The sequence below is a fragment of the Balaenoptera ricei genome, chromosome 21, assembly GCF_028023285.1.
Source record: "Balaenoptera ricei isolate mBalRic1 chromosome 21, mBalRic1.hap2, whole genome shotgun sequence".
In the NCBI taxonomy this organism is placed as follows: Eukaryota; Metazoa; Chordata; class Mammalia; order Artiodactyla; family Balaenopteridae; genus Balaenoptera; species Balaenoptera ricei.
This window is the reverse complement of record NC_082659.1, coordinates 30006838-30025758: the sequence shown is the minus strand read 5'-3', so window position 1 is coordinate 30025758 and position 18921 is coordinate 30006838. Positions and strand designations below refer to the sequence as shown.

General features: G+C 49.4%; 1 long non-coding RNA gene across 2 annotated transcripts; it reads left to right on the top strand.

Moving 5' to 3' along the window:
• The first annotated feature begins 13590 nt into the window (after positions 1-13590).
• Positions 13591-16585, top strand: LOC132356527 (uncharacterized). 2 transcript variants are annotated; one of them, XR_009499903.1, is made up of 3 exons: positions 13591-13869; positions 14079-14423; positions 15405-16585. It is a non-coding gene; the product is annotated as an uncharacterized LOC132356527 (long non-coding RNA). The 2 variants fall into 2 exon arrangements; XR_009499902.1 differs by having other exon boundaries at positions 15402-16585.
• The last annotated feature ends 2336 nt before the right edge of the window (positions 16586-18921 follow it).

The following is an 18921-nucleotide window of genomic DNA, read 5'->3' as shown; positions in this document are numbered from 1 at the left end:
AATCTAGGTTCAGTGAGGTGCGAGGGTAGCAGTGGATGAAAGCCTGCTTTGCTCTTCCTTAACGTCAGGAGTTTAGCTGCCTTGTAACTGGTGCCGCTCCACACAGGGGCTTGTGCTTGTCAGTGTCTCCCCGCTAGACTGTAAGTTCCCTGAGGGCGGGGACTGCGTCTTCCTCAGCATCCCGGGCCCTTAGGTGCCCAATAAAAATAGACCGCAGCACGGTGGCCGAGAACCAGCATCCAGACCTTGTGTCTCCCAGTCCGCAGCCTTCACTGGTCCGCAGCATCACACTAGGGCATTTCTAATTCAGCCACTGAAGTTACTGTGTTCGCAGAAGAGAGTCCACTTAATTACAGCCTTCGGTACTTGCAAAGCGTTTACACAGGGAAGATGGCAAGCTGGTGGTGCTGGACAGACTGAGGACACTGGAAAAGGAAAGTGTAGGTTTTCCAGGCATGGAACTGGCCCATTTCCAACCCCCTCCCCATCTCCTGGGGGTTTGCTCTGCGTGAGCTTGTGTTGAGATGTTTCATTATATGTTAAGCCCACAAGTGGGCGCTGCCGGGGAGCTCTGTGCCCACCTCCATAAAAGAGGGTTTCTCCTCTCCCCGCCCCGTCACTGCAAATCTCCCCCTCCCCCAACACACGCATTGTGCACACAAACTTGGCCAACTTCCTGATTGATCCTATCAGACCTTGAGAGCTTTTTCTCCGCATGTTCAGTGATAGAACTGGGCCCCACACACTTAATAAAGGTTTCTTTAATAGTTCACACTTAGTAAATGTTTACTCAATAGTTGAGTGAATGAATAAGAGAAATGGAAATATTGGGGTTTATCAGCCCAAGGAATGGGGCTTAGCGTGCAGATAAAGGAATTAAATTAGTTGTCATTTAAGAATTTCCTCACTATTAAACTTTGAAATGAACTATGAACGGAAGTGGTGGGATTTCGTTCTCAGGAGGCTTTTAACCAGGTGTCTGTTGTTTAGTTATGGCCCTTCCTACAGCCATAACTAAATGATAATCTAACATTTCCGAAAACTCTTTCCTTAAGAGACCTGTGATTTTTATGACTCAATATCCAAAATTACCCAGGAGGTAAGTCTGTGATGATTTGTGTAACAAAAGTCAAACAAATGTGTTTCAAAATCCATTTTTAAAAAAACTTGCAGGGCTTCCCTGGTGGCGCAGTGGTTAAGAATCCGCCTGCCAATGCAGGCGACACGGGTTCGAGCCCTGGTCTGGGAAGATCCCACATGCTGCGGAGCAGCTAAGCCCGTGCGCCACAACTACTGAAGCCTGTGCACATAGAGCCCGTGCTCTGCAACAAGAGAAGTCACCACAATGAGAAGCCCGTGCACCGCAATGAAGAGTAGCCCCCACTCACCGCAACTAGAGAAAGCCCGCACGCAGCAACGAAGACCCAACACAGCCAAAAATAAAACAAATAAAATAAATAAATTTATAAAAAGCTTGCAGTAGAGAGTAGTGGATAAGTGCAGATACCCCACGGTCAGATTGCATTGATTTAAATCCTGGGCCATCACCTCTCCCCCAGCCTCTTATTAGCTGTGTGACCTTGGGAAAAAGACTTTATCTGTGCCTCAGTTTCTTCATCTGTAAAATGGGGGTCATGGTATGAACTTTATAGGACTGTTGCGAGGATTAAATGACAAACCAAGAAAATCATGTACAACAATGTCTGGCACATTTTAAGTGTTCAATAAGCTTTAGCTGTTGCTGCTTTAAATAGGGAATTCCATTAATGTGTTCTTGCCCTTTTGTGGATTCCAATTATTAATGTGACGGAAGGTGAGAGAACGATGAGCTGTAAGTTATGTGGTTTTGAGTCGTAACCAGATGAAGGCTTATCAGAGGAAGAGAAGAGGGACTCCAAAATGACACCCCCATAGATATTTACAATACAGATTTCATAAAGCATTACTGAATGTTTTCCATGTACCAGGCCCTGTGCCTTTCTCGTTTTGTAGAATTTTCAGCTCAGCTCTTTGAGTTCAACTCTATTTTAGGGAGGAAGTTGAAGCTTACAGAAGTCAAGGGATTGTCCAAGATCACAAAGCTTGTAAGTTGCCAAGGCAGAATTCAAATGACCCCAAGTCTCTTTCTTCATTATAGTAAATGAATTAGAGAATAATGATGCAACTTAAAACACATACACACGCACTTACCACATTTATTTCATATGTAACCTTTCAGGAATGTAGATCAGTGGTCAGAAGTTGCGAAACTTTAAATTGGGCTGGTTCATTTTGCAGTTGGAAGTTGAAACAGGATTTAAAAAAAATATTCCCGCCACAGCCATCCACATCTCCCAATCTCTGGATTGCTGTTTAGTCCTCCAACAAACTAATTGTTGGCGAGGGTGTCACTCCAACGCTGGAAGAGACCCCTTCTTTCACATTTAGAGCCCTTTTCATCAATAACCAGGTTAGCCCCAAAGGAATCAGGCAACTCTTAAAATCTTTGGCTTCAGTTCATTTATATCACAAGAGTGGAAGTTGGTGGAAAAAGTTTTTGTTTGATTTTGATTTTTCTTCTTTACTTAATGCCCTACACAGAGAATAGAGGTCATCTTTTAGGACATTTGATCCCAGTAAGATTTTGGTGAGCTTGGGGGGAAGAGAAGTGAAGAACTGTCTCCTTAATTATTGAAGGTTACTCAGAATTTTTCCAGCTGGCAAACCTAGGACTGGTGCCTTGTAACAACACAAGGATATTTACTTGGGGCTAATGATGTTTCTTGAAGAGAGTTCTGTAAAGGGATCAAAGAGGGATCATGAAAACAAAATTGAGTTGGAAATCAGTTGGAAGTCCCCTAGAGATCATTTTGTGATTATATGTTTGTACAGCTTTGTTGAGGAATAATTGACATACAATAAAAAGCACATAAAGTGCACAATTTGATAAGTTTTGCCATCCATATATATCTGTGAAACCATGACCACAGTCGAGATAACGAACACATGCGTCATGCCCCCAAACTTCCTCATGCCCCTGTGTAATCTTTCCCTCCCAGTCCTCTCTGTGACCCCCACTCCCTAATTCCCAAGCAACAACTTGTCTGCTTGTCATTCTAGCTTACTTTGCATTTGTAGAATTTTATATAAATGGAATCACGCAGTATGTACTCTTTTGGGGGAGGGGGTTGTCTGGCTTTTATTTTTTTACCCAGAATGATTATTTGGAGAGTCATCTATGTTGTTGAATAGAGTTCATGCCTTTTCATTGCTGTGTCATATTCCATTGTACAGCTGTACAACAATTTGTTTCACCTACTCAGCTGTTGATGGACATATACACTGTTGGCTGTGATTTTAATCCAACCCTTTTATTTCACTCATGGAAAAACAGAGGGCAAAGGGGAGGAAGTCTTCAGAGAGGGGGCTTGGTCAAGGTCCACAGTGCATTTGGGGAGTGATAAGGAAGCAGCCAGCTACCCTGGGAAGCTATGCCAGGGGGCCTGGTGGTGTGAGATATGGCTTGGTTTGGTTTGCCTGGGATGCCCCTTCACTTGAATCCATAACAATATTAGGAATTATAAAAAAGATTGTATGGCATTTTGTCTGTGTGTATTTATCCGTACATCTCTCTGTATCATTGATAGACTCCTTTCTGCCACACCCGCCTGGTTTTTCTCTTCCATGTCAGAATGTTCCTTCTGTAGTCTCTCCATCATGAGTGCGTCCTCACCGATTCCCCAGAACTCTCTCCTTGAACCCCTGCTCTTCCCTGCTCCTTCTGGAAGGTCTCTTGTGTTCTCAGTCTTCTAATTATGGGGTTGTTAATGACTCCCCCAAATGCATATTGATAGCCGTGAGTTACAGACTAGCACACCATCTCATTAGATGTTGGACGGAGGGAAATCAATTGTGTCTCAGCCTGAACTCGAGGTTTCCCGCCAACACGCTCCTTCATTAAAGGCATCACCATGCACTCAACCATCCAAGCCAGACGCTCTGCCTCTATCTTAATCTGCCCCATCCATTTAGTTATGAAGTTCTGGTTATTCCTTGACCCTGTACTCTCTTCTCTGTGCATTGTCCTCGTTCCGGCTTCATCACTTCTCACTTGGGTTGTTGTAAGAATCTAATGTTCGTGACCTTCTTACTCCACCTTGTGGCTTAAATCAGTGCACCTTCCACACTGTGCCCCATGTGTTCTTAAAAACCCAGTCATAGGTTTCCTAGAGAAAAAAAATTCAAATCTCTTAATGATGTGATCCCCTACCTACCCCTTCACATTTCATTCTGCTTTTTGGGTTTTAATAGACCAACTCTTACTCATCCTTCAAAACCCTTCTAAGTGCTGCTCCTCTCTGTTTCCATAGTATCCTGAGCCTTCTTCCTGGGTGGCACTCACTCTAACATACTGAAATAAACTGGTTATATGTGAGTACTTCTCCTAAGAATGTATGCTCCTGGAGGGCAGGGGTTTCATTTTATTTACCTTTGTGTCGCCCCCCCCCCCCCAGGGGTGCTAAATTATTCCTAGCACATAATCAGCACTCCATAAGTGTTTGTTGAATAACATAATAAATTACATTAGCTCATTTGAGCCTCATAATAATCCATGAGGATAGTTTCACTATCAGCCCATTTTACAGATGAAGGCACGCAGGTTAGAGGGTTAAGTCACTTCCTCAAGGTCATGGGCAGATCCCTCTGGTGGTCAATGCAACGTACTTCCTCCCTCTATTTGTGAATTTGGAAAATGTCAGTGTATCAGGAGAGAAATTTAGTTCAATTCAACAAACATTTTATTGACCATCCACTAGCTGTACATCACAATCCTAAGTGATGAAAGCACAGAAGAAGAAAGGGGAGACCACTTGCACCTGTTAAGGTTCCACAGCTGGGTTTCTTAACCTTTCCACTATGACAGTTTAGGCTGGATAATTCTTTGTTTTCGTTTGTTTGTTGCTCTGCTGTTGCGGGCGGGCTGTCCTGTGCATTTTGTAGGATGTTTAGCAGCGTCTCTGGCCTTTATCCCTCGATGCCAGTGGCAATCCTTTCCCCTCCCCTGCCAGTTGTCAGAACTAAATATATCTCCAGACATTGCCAAATGTCCCCTGGTGTGTGTGTGTGTGTGTGTGTGTGTGTGTGTGTGGTGACAAAGTTGCCCCCAGCTGAGAACCACTGTTGTATAGCAAGACTTAAAAAAGGGGGGGGATTGAGAACGAGACGGCAAGTTTTCCAGGCATCCCAAAGTGTGATGGATGTTGTATCCAGGACGTGCTGTTCGGGCTGAGAGAACCAGGGGAGTAGAGAATGGGGTAGATGCTGTGAGTGTGGATGAATGAAAGCAGAACCCAGGAGGGGTTCTGGAGGAAGATGGAAGATGGGGGGGAGGTTATTGCTGGTGGGTCCTGGAGAAGCTGTGCGGATAAAAACCACTGGCCGTGGGACAGGAGAGGCAGAAACATTTGTGTATATGTTTGGAATGTAGATCTCAGCTCATCCTCCTGAAATGACCTCCAATGACTTGTTCTTCAGAAGATCAGACATGGGGAGAGGCCGGGCTGTAAATCCTGGAGGGGAGGACTTTAATGCCACTTAGAAATCAGGCCTGAAACACCCATAATGTTTGTCAGTTCACATTTTAGTGTTCTTGAGTAAGTGTGCAGGGTGTGGGGGATGAAATATGGCAGGTATTTGATTTAAAAAGCCTGCCCAGATTTAATGTCCTGATAAAATGTATTAAATCTTTTAAGGTTTTAATGAATCTAGTATGTGTTTCATAAATCAAGAACTCTGCTAAGCCATCTCCTGGTTTAATAAGAGTAAACTGGCAAATTGCTCTGAGCAGAAGCAAAATACATTTATATCACATCGAAAAATAATAGATTTTTAAGCTGAGGGGGGGTCTTGCTGGGCCTTTTAAGCTGTTTGCTTATTACATTGCTCCGACTCCTTCAAATATTAAACCCCAGGCAAACACGTGCTAAACTGTATCAAGATATGAACCAGCACAAAGGTAAAGATTATTTGGAAGAGAGCAGGAAACAAAGCCGGTATTTCCTGACCCAGAGACCTTGGACCAAGTTGGTTTTTGCACTGAAACCTGGCTTTGTGTAACTAGGCTTAAGGTGGTTGGTTAAAAATCATTAGTAACTGTTATTAAACCTCCTTTCCTAAATTCCCTCACTCCTCCACCCTCACCCCCTCAACACATTTGCTGGACTCAGGTGGTAAGTGTGTAACAAACACACTTCTTGGGTTTTACAGCTGTCTGGGGAATGGCTTGTGAAGGTCGCTGGTCAGATTATCTAGAGCAGGCATCAGAAGCCTCTTCCCCTTGTCTTCAGCCTAAACTCCCTAAGGTTTGCTTTTGTTCCTTTCCCTTCCTTTTTTTCCACGAGTGCCCCCAATCCCACCGCTCCAGCTCCTGCAGGGGTGGGGAGAGGGCTCTTAGGGGCGTGGATGTCACAGATGGGTCTCTCTGAGCAGGCTGGGGATGGGAAACCCCTGGTACCAGCTTCCTTTGTGGATGGGGCAGGTTCTGGGTGAGATGGTGCTTCAGGGCCTTGGGGGGAGGTGGTATTGGAAGAATGAAGTGGGGCTGGTGGGGCTGGAACATTCCAGCGCACAAAAGCTGGCAGGGCTTGTGAGCTCTGCAGGGGAGGGAGCCGGCCCCATAAAGCTCAGCGAGGAGAAGCCTGTCCAACCTCATTAGCTGTCACGGGCAACAATACTGATCTGGCAATAAAGGCGATTCCAAACCTGTTGGTCATTAATCACCCGCCTGACAGTTGCGAATGGAAGTGGAAAAACCTCTCCCCCCCTCTCCCCTCCCCCTCCTCCCCTGGCCCAGCTCTGGGGTTTCGAGTTACCTCTTGGTATATATGGGGTTCGCTGCTGGGGGCTAGTCTCTTCCCCCTCCACTTTTCAAGAGGCCGCGTTCAGCGTGGACAGGCCACAGGTTGGCCAGAGCAAATTCCAGCACAGGGACCAGGGGGCAAGGAGGTGCCGGGAGGCGCCCCCGAGGTCGGCCCCCTGGGATCCAGGCTGGGACTTGGCCAGCGCGAGCGTGGGGTTGGGGAGACTTGTCAGCGCCCCAGCCTCGTCTTTCTACACCCTCCCCCTCACTCCCTGCAACCCATCTCTCCCTCCTTCAGCCACCAAGTGCCAACATATTTCCCTCTCTGTTCCTCTCCTACTCTTCCCATCCCCTACCGGCCCCCCCCCCCCCCCCCAACCCCGTCTCTCCTAAGCAGATCTCAGCTCGGGAAAAGCTTTCATCTCAATCCTTTACTCCCTGCTCTGAATGTAAGCCCCGTATCCTTTCCCACAGGCACTTGTATTGTCAGCCTCATCCCTAACCGTAGCATTTGGTGGCAGGCGACTTTGGGTGACAGTGATAGTTTGCGTGTGGGAGGTGCAGGCAGTGGGTAGGGTGGGAGGACGGGCCGGTCTGCACCGGCGCCCCCTGAAGGCAGCTCGCGGGAAGTGCAGCTGGGTCGCCTGGTCTGCAGAGAGGCAAGGAGGGACCAGCGGAGAAAGGTGACGCCCCAGGCCAGGCGAGATCTCCCTGGCTCTTCAAGTTCCTGGCCTGCTCTTCAATGCACTTGAACCATGTGATCTTTTAGAGCGAGAAGGTGCAACTTCTGCTCCATTTCAGAGGATGTGGAGGGAAGAGGGGCGCTTAGAATTAGCCAGGAATTTCGGAAATGGTAGCCTGACTGTAATTTGCATACTTCTTTTGGCTCTTTGGATGGGCAGGCATAAGAGAGAGTCAACCGAATGCTAAAACCTAGCACGGGGCGAAATTGTAACATAAAATTTCGAGGGGTCTAAACGGATCCTCTAGTTTCCCCGAACTTTTCTGAATCCCGCGGGTACAGATTGACTGTAGCCTGGCCCACGTTAGCTGGTGCTGTCTGTTCTCCGCATGGCAGAGAATAGGAGCGTCTGTCTCCAGCTGATCCATCCAGACTACTCTGACAAAGATGAACTCCCATGACCAACTCATAGGAACAAAATGGGAAAGGACAGCTTTTCAGGTCTGTTTTGTAATTTTCTTTACATTCCTTTTTCTTTTACTTCCTTCTGTTTTTTTTTCTAACACTATGGTTGTTCTTACCTCTACCTACACATTAGAAACACTTGGGGAACTTTTAAAAAATAGTGATGCCCGATAGTGAGAGGCCCGCGCACCGCGATGAAGAGTGGCCCCCACTTGCCGCAACTAGAGAAAGCCCTCGCACAGAAACAAAGACCCAATGCAGCCATAAATAAATAAATAAATAAATAAAATTAAAAAAAAATAGTGATGCCTAAGCCGCATTCCCTGATACTCTTATTGATAACATTGATCTCAGGTAGGGGTCCCCACATGGAGATACCTTCAGGTGGTTCAAATCTCAGGTGGGCTGAGAACTATGGGTGTAATATCTTTACACTCATCACGTCAATTCCCACCACAGTATCTTTGCTTTTGAGTTTTCTCTGCCTGGAATGCCCCCCCTCCCCCGCCCCTTTTCTGTCTGCCTGTTGACGGACCAGCTGTGCCACTCATATCAATTGCTTCTACTGCACAGTGCAGTCTTATTAAAAAGAGGGAAGAAGCAAAAGATGTGGTCCTGAGCTGGGGACATTTTTAGAACATAGTGTTTCTATTTAGAGACTAAATGGTCTGATACCTGACGTAGGTGCTATCGGAGCTCAGAGGATCGAGAAGTCAGGGAGGGCTGGAGCAATCATGGAAAGCTGTGTGGAGGAAGGGGCTGGGCTGAGCGTTGATGGGTGGTGGGGTTTGGGGAGGGGGGCAGGGAGGATAGAGGACTTCAGGCAGAGGGATGGCATGAGCATATGAGTAGAGGCTGAAATTATTGGGGCATGTGCTGTGGACGAGGAGAAGATTTGCTCGACTAGATAGAAAGCTCAGCCCTTCCCCCTCCTTCAGCCTTGCACGCGTCCCTGCCACACTTCCTACAGCATCACTGTGGATTCCACATCGTTGTGAGTGGTTTTGTACTGTTCGGTCACTTTCATGTGTGTGTCTCTAGGTCTCACCATCAGATTTGTAAGCAACTGGAAACAGGGACTCTACTTTATATAAGTTGGGACCTATCATTCAATTCCATTCAGTTCAATTCAACATATATTTACCGAGTGCCAGCTCTGTGTCAGTTCTAGGCTTTTGGGATTCAATCAAACAGACAAAGACACTGGCCCTTCTGAGCCTGGATTCTAGCCAGGGGATACAGACAAAAATAAACACTATAAATAATATATAGATAAATTACATAGTCTAGTAAAAGTAGAAGTACCATGGATAAAAGAAAAAGGAGAACGGGGTAAGGGGTATCAGGAGTGAGTGTGTGTAGGTGAGTGTGCATGTGTGTCTGTGTGTGCATATAGAGTTATTGAATGGAAGATATTAAATACAAGGCATTATTATTATTTAAAAAAAAATAATTTTATTTATTTATTTATTTTTGGTGGTGTTGGGTCTTCATTGCTGCGCGTGGGCTTTCTCTAGTTGTGGCGAGCGCGGGCTACTCTTCATTGAGGTGCGCGGGCTTGTCATTGAGGTGGCTTCTCTTGTTGTGCAGCATGGGCTCTAGGCACGCAGGCTTCAGTAGTTGTGGCACACGGGCTCAGTAGTTGTGGCTCACGGGCTCTAGAGCGCAGGCTCAGTATTTGTGGCACACAGGCTTAGTTGCTCTGCGGCATGTGGGATCTTCCAGGACCAGGGCTCGAACCCGTGTCCCCTGAATTGGCAGGCGGATTCTTAACCACTGTGCCACCAGGGAAATCCCCAAGGCATTATTAATAGAGGTATTAAATACAAGACGAGATGAGGTCTCATTGAGAAGGTGAGAACTGAAAAAAGACTTGAAGGAAATGAGGCATTTGCCCAAGTGGATCTCTGGGAGAAAAGATCTTTAGACAGAGAAAAGATTTCTAGAACAAAGCTGCTACGTTGCAGCATGCCTGGCATTTTGAGGAGTGGCAAGGAGGCCACGTGGATGGAGCCCAGTGGCGGAGGATACAGCGGTGCAAGAGGAGGCCAGAGAGGGAGCAGGGAGCTGGACGACGTCGGGTCTCAGAGCCACCCTATGGACTTTGGCCTCTACTCTTAGTAAGACGGGAGCCCTCGCAGAGTTTCAAGCAGATGAGTGACATGATCTGAGTGACGTTTTTAAAAGACCTCTTGGGCTGCTGGATTGAGAACAGCCGATGGGGGTTGGGGGTAGAAGCCAGGAAGTCCATCATGAGATCAGGTTTTACAGACACAGCTGAGCTCATGCAAGTCAGTGAAAGAGGACCTTCAAAGCGTTCACATGGGAAGGGGGCACATTATTCCTATGTGCGATTAAGAGCGTCATTATAAGATGCCCATTATTTAGATTCTTGACCTGACTGAATAAGCCTGACCATCCAGCTTGGCTTCAGGAGACATTTCTGTCCCCTAATCAGCACACACAGCTTTGTCATTGCCAATAAAGTATGTGATGGGCTTTGACGACGGTTTTTAAAGAGTTCCAAAGAGTTTCGGGCAAGGTAAGAGAATAGAATAAATGTATGTCATTCCAAAGTAACCATTTTGAGTGGGACAGTATTTATTTTGATGTCTAAGTCCTATGTCTGTTAAAAAATTCTGTTACTTTATAGTATTTCTTCCGTCTTCCCCCTTCTCCTGAGCAGAGGCTTGGCACTCAGCACACAGTACGCTCAGTAAGTACTTGGGGAGTGGAGTTAAGCCTTGGGCATGCTGGTATGTGCTCGTTTGCAAGGCAGTATTAAAAATTCCATTTGAATTTCCAAATCCAGCTAATTTTAAGGGGGCAAACTATTTTTTTTCCCTTAAGAGAAGTGAGACATGCATATTTAAAAGAGGTTCTTTACCTTCCCCCGCTGAGAAGCAAAGGTGACCACTTTTTGTTCAGTTTCTTACAAGTCCATTTAAATGAACACGCAGCTAGGAGGGTAATCAGTCTGTCACCCAGTAAGCAACATCGTTGAGTGGCTTCTCTGAGTGTTAGTCACCGAGAAAGGATACAAAAGAAATAAAAAGCATCAACTTTGCCCTCATGTTGCTCCCAATCTGTCCAGGAAACCACGAACCATGAAGACAATGGGACATTTTACAAAGACACAGGCTGGTGGGCGATTCCAGGAAGGGAGATTCCATGTTGCCAAATGCGTGTGTATCATTGTAAACTCCTCAATGTAGTGTAACATTGGTAATAATCCTCCGAAATAAAATCAGTGTTACAGCTGAAAAGAACCCTAGAGATTATCCATTTTATCCAGCCCCCTGCCTCTGTGGGCAGGAAATTGAGGCACAGGTATCTGAAGTGCTTCACCCCGGGTCACTCAGGGAGCTGGGGAGCTAGAACTAGGTCTCTGGGCTCCCAGTTCTTTCCTACAAGTTCAGGGTGGGGTCAGCCTCCAGGATCAAGGTCACAGGAGCATTTAGTGAAGCTGGGGGGAAAGCTTGATTTGGCAGGAGGAGAAAGAACAAGTCGGCTAGGGGCAAAAGTCCATACCCCTTTGTCGTTTCAAAGAGGAGGGACCCAGGCAGGGCAGATGTGCTGGTTCATCTAAGGGGTTTGGAAGGTGGGGTCACAGCAGAGGGACCCCTAGGCCCAGAGTCACAAGAAAAAAAAACATTAGCTTTTGATTATTATTTTCTGAGGCTGACCCTCCCACAGCTAGGGCGGCTGGAGCAGGGCGATGGGGGAGGTTAGGAATGCCTGACGGAGTGAAGGCCGGCCGGGTGGCCTCAGTGATGAACGGAATTCCTCAGCATGGGGCATTTCTGTCCCAACCCCTGGGCTGGAGCAAAGACCCCAGACCCAGGACACTCACAGGAGAGAGTCACCTGCTCCTGTGACCCACTCCCTTCAGTCCCCAGGGGGGATCAGCCGGAAGTGAGCCCTGCAAAGCCACCTGGCCGGGGCCTTCCCGTTGTAGCAAAGCCTAAAAACCGAGTCGGGCCGGCCGTCCAGCTGGGTCCGTGCTCCAAATGGAAGAAAGCAACAGGACCCACACTGATGATTCTCTGCAGTGTTCTGGCCGTGGGTCACAGGGCCCCAGGGAGTGAGACGGGGACTACGTGGGGAACCCGTGTCTCCTTTGTGGTGAGCAGCCCTCTGGGCAAATGTCAGGGGATTCGCAGACACCAGGTCCTTGGGTCAAGCCTGCTTCTGCCTGTGGCTTCCTGAGCAGGGCATTTAGAGCAGTGCTTCTCAAACTTGTCTGTGCAGCAGAGCCCTAGGGATCTAGTTCAAATGAGGATTTAGAGCCACAGGTCTGGGCTGGGGCCTGAGATTCTGCATTTCTAACAGGCTTGCAGCCCATGGAGATGCCGCTGGTCTTACACCCACGCTTGGAGGAACGAGGCTTTAAAGGGGAATTCACCTTTTCAAAGCCCTCACCTGGAGAACGGCCTTCCCAGCTCTTTCCACCTGAGGGCTGCCATCTTTCAGACCGCTTTGCATATTCCCTGCCTTTTCTAGACATTTCCAGCCCCTCCTCTGAACCCACCTCTGCTCTGAACGCCGGTGGCACCGAGCATCCGTGCTGCTCATCTGGCCTCAGCATTGCTGTCCGGGCTTTTCTTCTCTATTCACTTGTTGTTTCCCCACTTGACTGCCAGCTACCTGGGTTTTGCCTCCCTCCCTCTGTCCTGGTAAGGCCAGGATTCCGTGAATACGGATTCCTTGAATTGATCTCCTCTCCTGTGCCCTCTGACACCTTGCTCAGTGGGCCCCGAGAATCCTTGCTGGGCACCGTCTTTCTGTCCCTGTTGCCCAGGACTCTGTTTCTAGAACAATAGGCTGGATTCTGTTCGTCTCCTAAGAGAGGGTTGAGTTCCGGAATGGGGGGAAGAGTTCTCTCTTGGCAGCAGCGGAGGGCTGGCCCAGTCAGGCGGTCAAGGGACCATTGATCTGAGTTCAGTGAAAAAGTGGCTTCTCAGGAGCCCTGGATCCAGGCCCACTTCTAGACAACTTCTTCTTTCAACGCGCTCTCATGTGCTTTAACTTCACAAACATGCCGGTTTCCCAGCTGTCCCTGAGAGACAGCGGTGGTGGTGGTGACCACAGCAGGGGTCAGATGGTGCGGCCAGTGCGGAGGGCAGGCTGGGGGGTTTCACTGTATCCGAGACCTTTCTGTTGGGGCTGATATTGCAGGTCTGCAGATACAGTTACGTGGACTCTCTCCCCAACTCTTGGGACAACACGGTGACACATGTTAAAATATAGACGTGTGTGTAGGGCGAATTCACACATCGACGTCTCACCTCTTTCTTCTGCCCTTTATACCTCCCTCTCTCTTTCACACACACACACACACACACACACACACACACACACACACACAAACACTTAACCAATTAAGTCCGTCGAGTGCTATTTGCGGATGATGGTGCGGAATTGTGCTGGAGTCGTGTCCGGCATCATTAAATGTCAGCATTAACAATACGGCACTTGGCAATCAAGACCGCTCTGCGGCTGTTAGCCATTAATCACCATCTGACAGTCCTGAATTGGAAACGAGGCACTTGTTCACATGTGCTCCGTGTGTCCAGTTACCCTCTCGGTAATCAGTCCCGGAAAACTTTTCTTCGACTCCCTGCCTGTGAGGGCCTCTGTCCTGGTGAGGGGGCGGGGGTCCTTAGGTGCTTAGTCCCTCCCCCCTGCGCTGCGGAAAGAAGCCCAGGTCTAAAAAAATAGGGGAGAGAGGAGCGTATTTTTTTGGCCTGCCCTTTCCCTCCTAGGGCCGTTTCATGTAGCCTTGTTTTTCTATTCTGGCCCAATGGCCAGGAAAATTCTTTTTCTCCCTGAAGAAATTCTGAAAGACAGCAGGGAGCTCGGTTCTGTTTCAAAAGCTGGTGGGGTAAGTTTGTCAAGTGCGTCCTCAGGTGTGGACCTGCGTCTGCTAGCTGGGGGACTTGACTAATTTCAGGGATCGCTTCCAGGAATGTGGGTCTGAACTGCCACAGGTCTTCTGGGTCCCTTTGCCAAACTGAGAGGGAGGACTGTTTCTCCTTGGGGTCCAATCTCAGCACCTCTCTATAGCCGTATTAATTCATTCGTTTATTCCAGAAATATCTCCTGAGGGCCCGTTATGTGCCAGGCACGGACTGGACACTGGGGCTGCAGCGATGGACACAGGCCCAGGTCCCTCCCTCGTGGTGGTGGCTTTGAGTGGGTGGGACGAGGGTCAGAGAGAGAAGCTGTGTGGCCCCAGGCTTGCTCTCTGAAGGGGAGTCCTCTTCCTCTGCATCCTTGGTACGTGTGCCCAGCTGCCAGCTCCTCCAAGGGGCGTGAACATCTGGGAAAACGGTCATTTCCAGAAGCTTTCCTGACCTGGCTCCTTCACCCCTCTGATGTCTCATGCCCTGCAGACCCTGCCCTCTGCCTACCCGGATGGAGGCTGTCCCCGAACAGGTGAGCACTGATGTCTCCAGAGGGTTGACTTCTCCCTCCATCCCTTTCACGCGCACATTTTATAATGTTTTTACGGGACTTCGTTCTTTAACTCCAAGGAATGAGTTGAGTGGGGGGATTTCAGCCACCCCTGTGAGTTGGTAGAGGACGCAGGCCACTGACAGCTCCGTCCCCAAGCGCATCTCCTCTGCCTGCCTCGAGAGTTTGCCACTCCAGCCAGAGTCCCTAGGGTGACCGCCTTGCCCCCAGGACCACCCCTCCTGCTCTGCGCTGATGAGAAGGAAAGGATTCTGGAACAGCTGGTCACTGGGCATCGCTGGAGGGCGTGCCTTCTTTCTCTCTTCCCTGGTGGCTCTGTCTTTTGTCCCTCCTCTGAGTTTCACCCCCGGGTCTCTTCTCTCACCCAACTAAGGACTTCAGTTCAAAGATGTTGACAAATATTTTAGCCCTTTCGCTGTTTTCCAATTAAGTAGAATTCAGCAAACTTCCACGGATTGTCCACCACGTACCTGGCGCTGTCCCAGGCACGCAGGGGACACGAAGATGAACAAAAGATCCTTCTCGCCTTTAAGGAATTTATGGGCCGGTGAAGGGCAACGAGGGGTCCTCACATAGAGAAGGACTAGAAAGAAGATAAAATAAGGGGCTCAAGGGATTCAGAGCGAGGGAAAACCACAAGTGGTCATGGTAAAAAGACCAGTGAACTTGTGAGGAGGGGTAAGAAGGAAGAACGTGATGGACTGGTCTGTGCGGACCACTTAGTGATGGACTTGAACGTGGGGTTACAGGTTTGACCTTGGGTAGATAAGGCCTATGAGTTTCTAAGAGTTAGAAACACACCCTTGCATATTTCATTAAAAATGTATCTTTCAGGAAGAGAGAAGGCTGAGGTTCCCCTCAAGCTTCACACTCCCGGCAAGAACCCTGTAATTATAGGTTGATTTGAGTGATCACCAGTTTAATTTTTGTCTCCATCAGCAGCTGTCCATGCCACAGCTCCGGGAGCTAGAGAAACCTCCAAGCTCTGTCCCACGGTGTCCCTGTGACTCCCTGGAGAGGTCCCGGCGGCACCGGATCTGCCTTCATCTCCCTCTGGCTTGTGCTGGTTTGCAGCCCTGCCTTGCTTCTGCGGCTGGTGGTCCCTGGATGGTGGTGCTCTCTCTCCACACCCTCGGCATCCCTTCTCCTCCCAACTCATCCCACTCCGGGTTCTTCCAGGGCTCAGGCTGAATTTTTGTCCTTCTCTGGAGGCACAGCTACAAGGGAAAGTTCCTTCATGACAGGAGAATCCGGCTGCCGTTCGGGTATGGATTTCCCAGCCTGAGACGCTCTCCCCTCCTCACCTGCCTGATCCCACTCATCCTTCAGGCTTGGCTGCAAGGTCATGTAACCAGAGACTCTCCCTGACCTTAGTTCTAAACGATGGTTCCTTGTTACCCGCTCTGTACGCACTGTGAAACAATTTCTGTCATTGCTGCTACCGCAGTTTTTAATTATATATTGATTTGTTTAGTTTTTCCCTCCGTATTAGTCTGTAAGCTTTATGAAGGCAGGCGCTGAGTGTCTTTTTGCCCACGATCGTATGCCTGGAGTCTAGCCCCATGCCTGGTGTGCAGCAGATGCTCAGGAGATGGTATGGAATGAATGAGTTGTGTCCATCTGGTGGCTGGATGATCTCAGAGCCGGTTGGGCATTTACCCAGTGGCCTGGGGATAGGTAAACTATGGGATCGCTCTCTCTTTTTCAGAAGGAAAGGGAAGGCAGAAAATGGGGAGTGAGGAGCCATGAAAAAGAATGAAATAATGCCATTTGCAGCAACATGGATGGACCTAGAGATGATCATACTGAGTGAAATAAGTCAGACAGAGAAAGACAAATATCTGAGGAATCTAAAAAAAATAATACAGGGCTTTTCTGGTGGTGCAGTGGTTGGGAATCTGCCTGCCAATGCAGGGGACATGGGTTCGAGCCCTGGTCTGGGAAGATCCCACATGCCGCGGAGCAACTGGGCCCGTGAGCCACAACTACCGAGCCTGCGCGTCTGGAGCCTGGGCTCCACAACGGGAGAGGCCGCGACAGTGAGAGGCCCGCGCACCGCGATGAAGAGTGGTCCCCGCTCGCCGCAACTGGAGAAAGCCTTCGCACAGAAACGAAGACCCAACACAGCCAAAAATAAATAAATAAATTTATAAAAAAATAATACAAGTCAACTTATTTACAAAACAGAAACAGACTCACAGACCTAGAAAACACACTTATGGTTACCAAAGGGGAAGGAGGGGAAGGATAAATTAGGAGTTCAGGATTAACAGATACAAACTACTATATATAAAACAGATAAACTACAAGGACCTACTGTATAGCACCGGGAACTATATTCAGTATCTTGTAATGACCTGTAATGAAAAAGAATCTGAAAAAGAATATGTATATTCTGAATCACTTTGCTGTACACCTGAAGCTAACACAACATTGTAAATCAACGATATTTCAATTAAAACAATGGGGAGTGAGGAGCGTGGGCATGGCCTGGCATTCTTGGGAGCTCTCCCTCATGCTCTGGCCTCGTGGAAGGTGCTTAGCCTGCCCCACAAGAGATCCTGGGTTCCAGGGACCAGCTTCTCCTCTGATGGAGTCCCCAGACCTAGGAGCCTGTTTGAAAAAGAAATAAATGGATGTTCCAGAAAGAACCAAACAGCCCATTCCCGATCCCAACCACCCACCACCAGCCTGTTCTTGAAGGATTCTGAGCTTGGAAATCCCAAAGAAGTTTCGGGGACCCTTCTCTTCCCTGACGCATGGATGAACCACAGTCTGCTGGGGAGACAGGAGAGCAGAAGAAGAGGGAAGAAAATAGAGTTTAGAGCGGGGCTGGCCTGAGGCGAGCGGCCAAGGGGGGGCATTAGTGTTATGGGGGAGTGAGAGCACACCCCACCTCCTCTTTCCTGACTTTCAAGGGGTCTCCTCGCTGAGTGGGCTTGAGGATGTGAGAGCTGGAGGAGACAGTGGAGTGGACGAGGCCCTCGAGGCACGAGGGATGGAGGGGAGGCTCCTGACCTCAATGGTGGTCCTCAACCAGGGCTGGTACCACCCCCAGGGGCGCTGCGATTGTAGAGGATATTTTTGGGTCGTCTCCACGACTGGGGAGGAGCTACCAGCAAGTAGTGCCTTGAGACCAAGGACGCTAAACCTTCTGCCCCGGTTGGGAGAGTCCTGCCCAGTAAAGAATTGTCTTGTTCCAAATGTCCCCTCGGCGAAACACTGAAATGAGAGAAAAATAAGGCCTTTGATGCTCGACTCTTTGGGGTGTAAGATGCCCCATGGTTTCTGTCCCCAGAGCTCCTGAGATCCATGGGAAAAAAGGAGACAGGCCCACACTTGACCGTGGGGGCGTGTGACACGGCGCTCAAGGAGAACTTGGGTCACTGCCTCTTCACCCCCTCTCGGTGCCCCCTCTGCGCCCCACAGGCCTGCAAAGCTCGCCAGCAGGCCCTGCGCGCCCAGCCAGGCCTCACCGAGCTGTGACGTCTAACTTTTTTCCATCTGTCTGGCCGCTTCCGCATCGGCCAGAGAGATGTGGGGCCGGAGGTGGGTGTGGGCGGAGGTGAGGCGTGGTGTGGGGGGACGTCTGAGGGTTCGGGGAAAGGCTTTTTGGGGGGTGTTGCTGGGAGGGAGCAGTGCTGGGGGAAGTCGACGGCCACAGGCTCTGGCCTGTCGGGAGGACGGCTGTTGGCACCGGGAGAAATCCATCCAGCGGAGCCAACCCTCATTAATCATCTGGGCGGCTGAACTGCCAGCTCCTTTCAAGATCTTTCAAGAAGGGTTTTCACCCAAAATAGAGTTGAAAATGTGCTGGGCTCTACTCAGAATCTCATCAGTCTGGGCATTATGGAAAGTGGCGGGCGGGCCGTGACGGACAAGGCGCGCTCTGTTCCAGGGGTCCTGACTCCTAGAGCCTGTCATATCAAGCGTCTCATCAGATCTGACAGCTTCATTTGTACCTACAGAAGAGATAAAAGGGGCTGTTCATTGACACAAATGGAGGGGGAGGGGTGGGGAGGGATGAGAGGGGAGGGGGAGGGGCGCACGCACGTGTGTGTGTGTGTGTGTGTGTGTGTGTGTGTGTGTGTGTGTCTGTGGTGGGGGAGGAATGGCATCGGGGGAGGGACGGGGGGGAGGGTGATGGTTGGGGGCAAGGGGTGCCAAGAAGGATGCTTCCAAGAACAGTTTCTCCTCCAGTGCCCCCAGAGAAGGGTGCGGGGTCAGGGGAGACAGGTGAGGCTCAGGATGGGGATGGCGCGGGTGACCCCACCGGTCAGGGTCATCGTCAAGAGGCTCCCCAGCCCCCCTCTGTGCTCTGGGCCCCGAGGCTGTAAGTGGAGCCAGGAAGGTGGGCCTGGAGCAGGAGAGCCTGGGGGGGGGGGTGGCTGTCACAAAGGTGACCCGGGCCAGCAAGTGGGAGGCATGTCTCAGCTCTGAGCCCTGAGCTGAAGTTTGC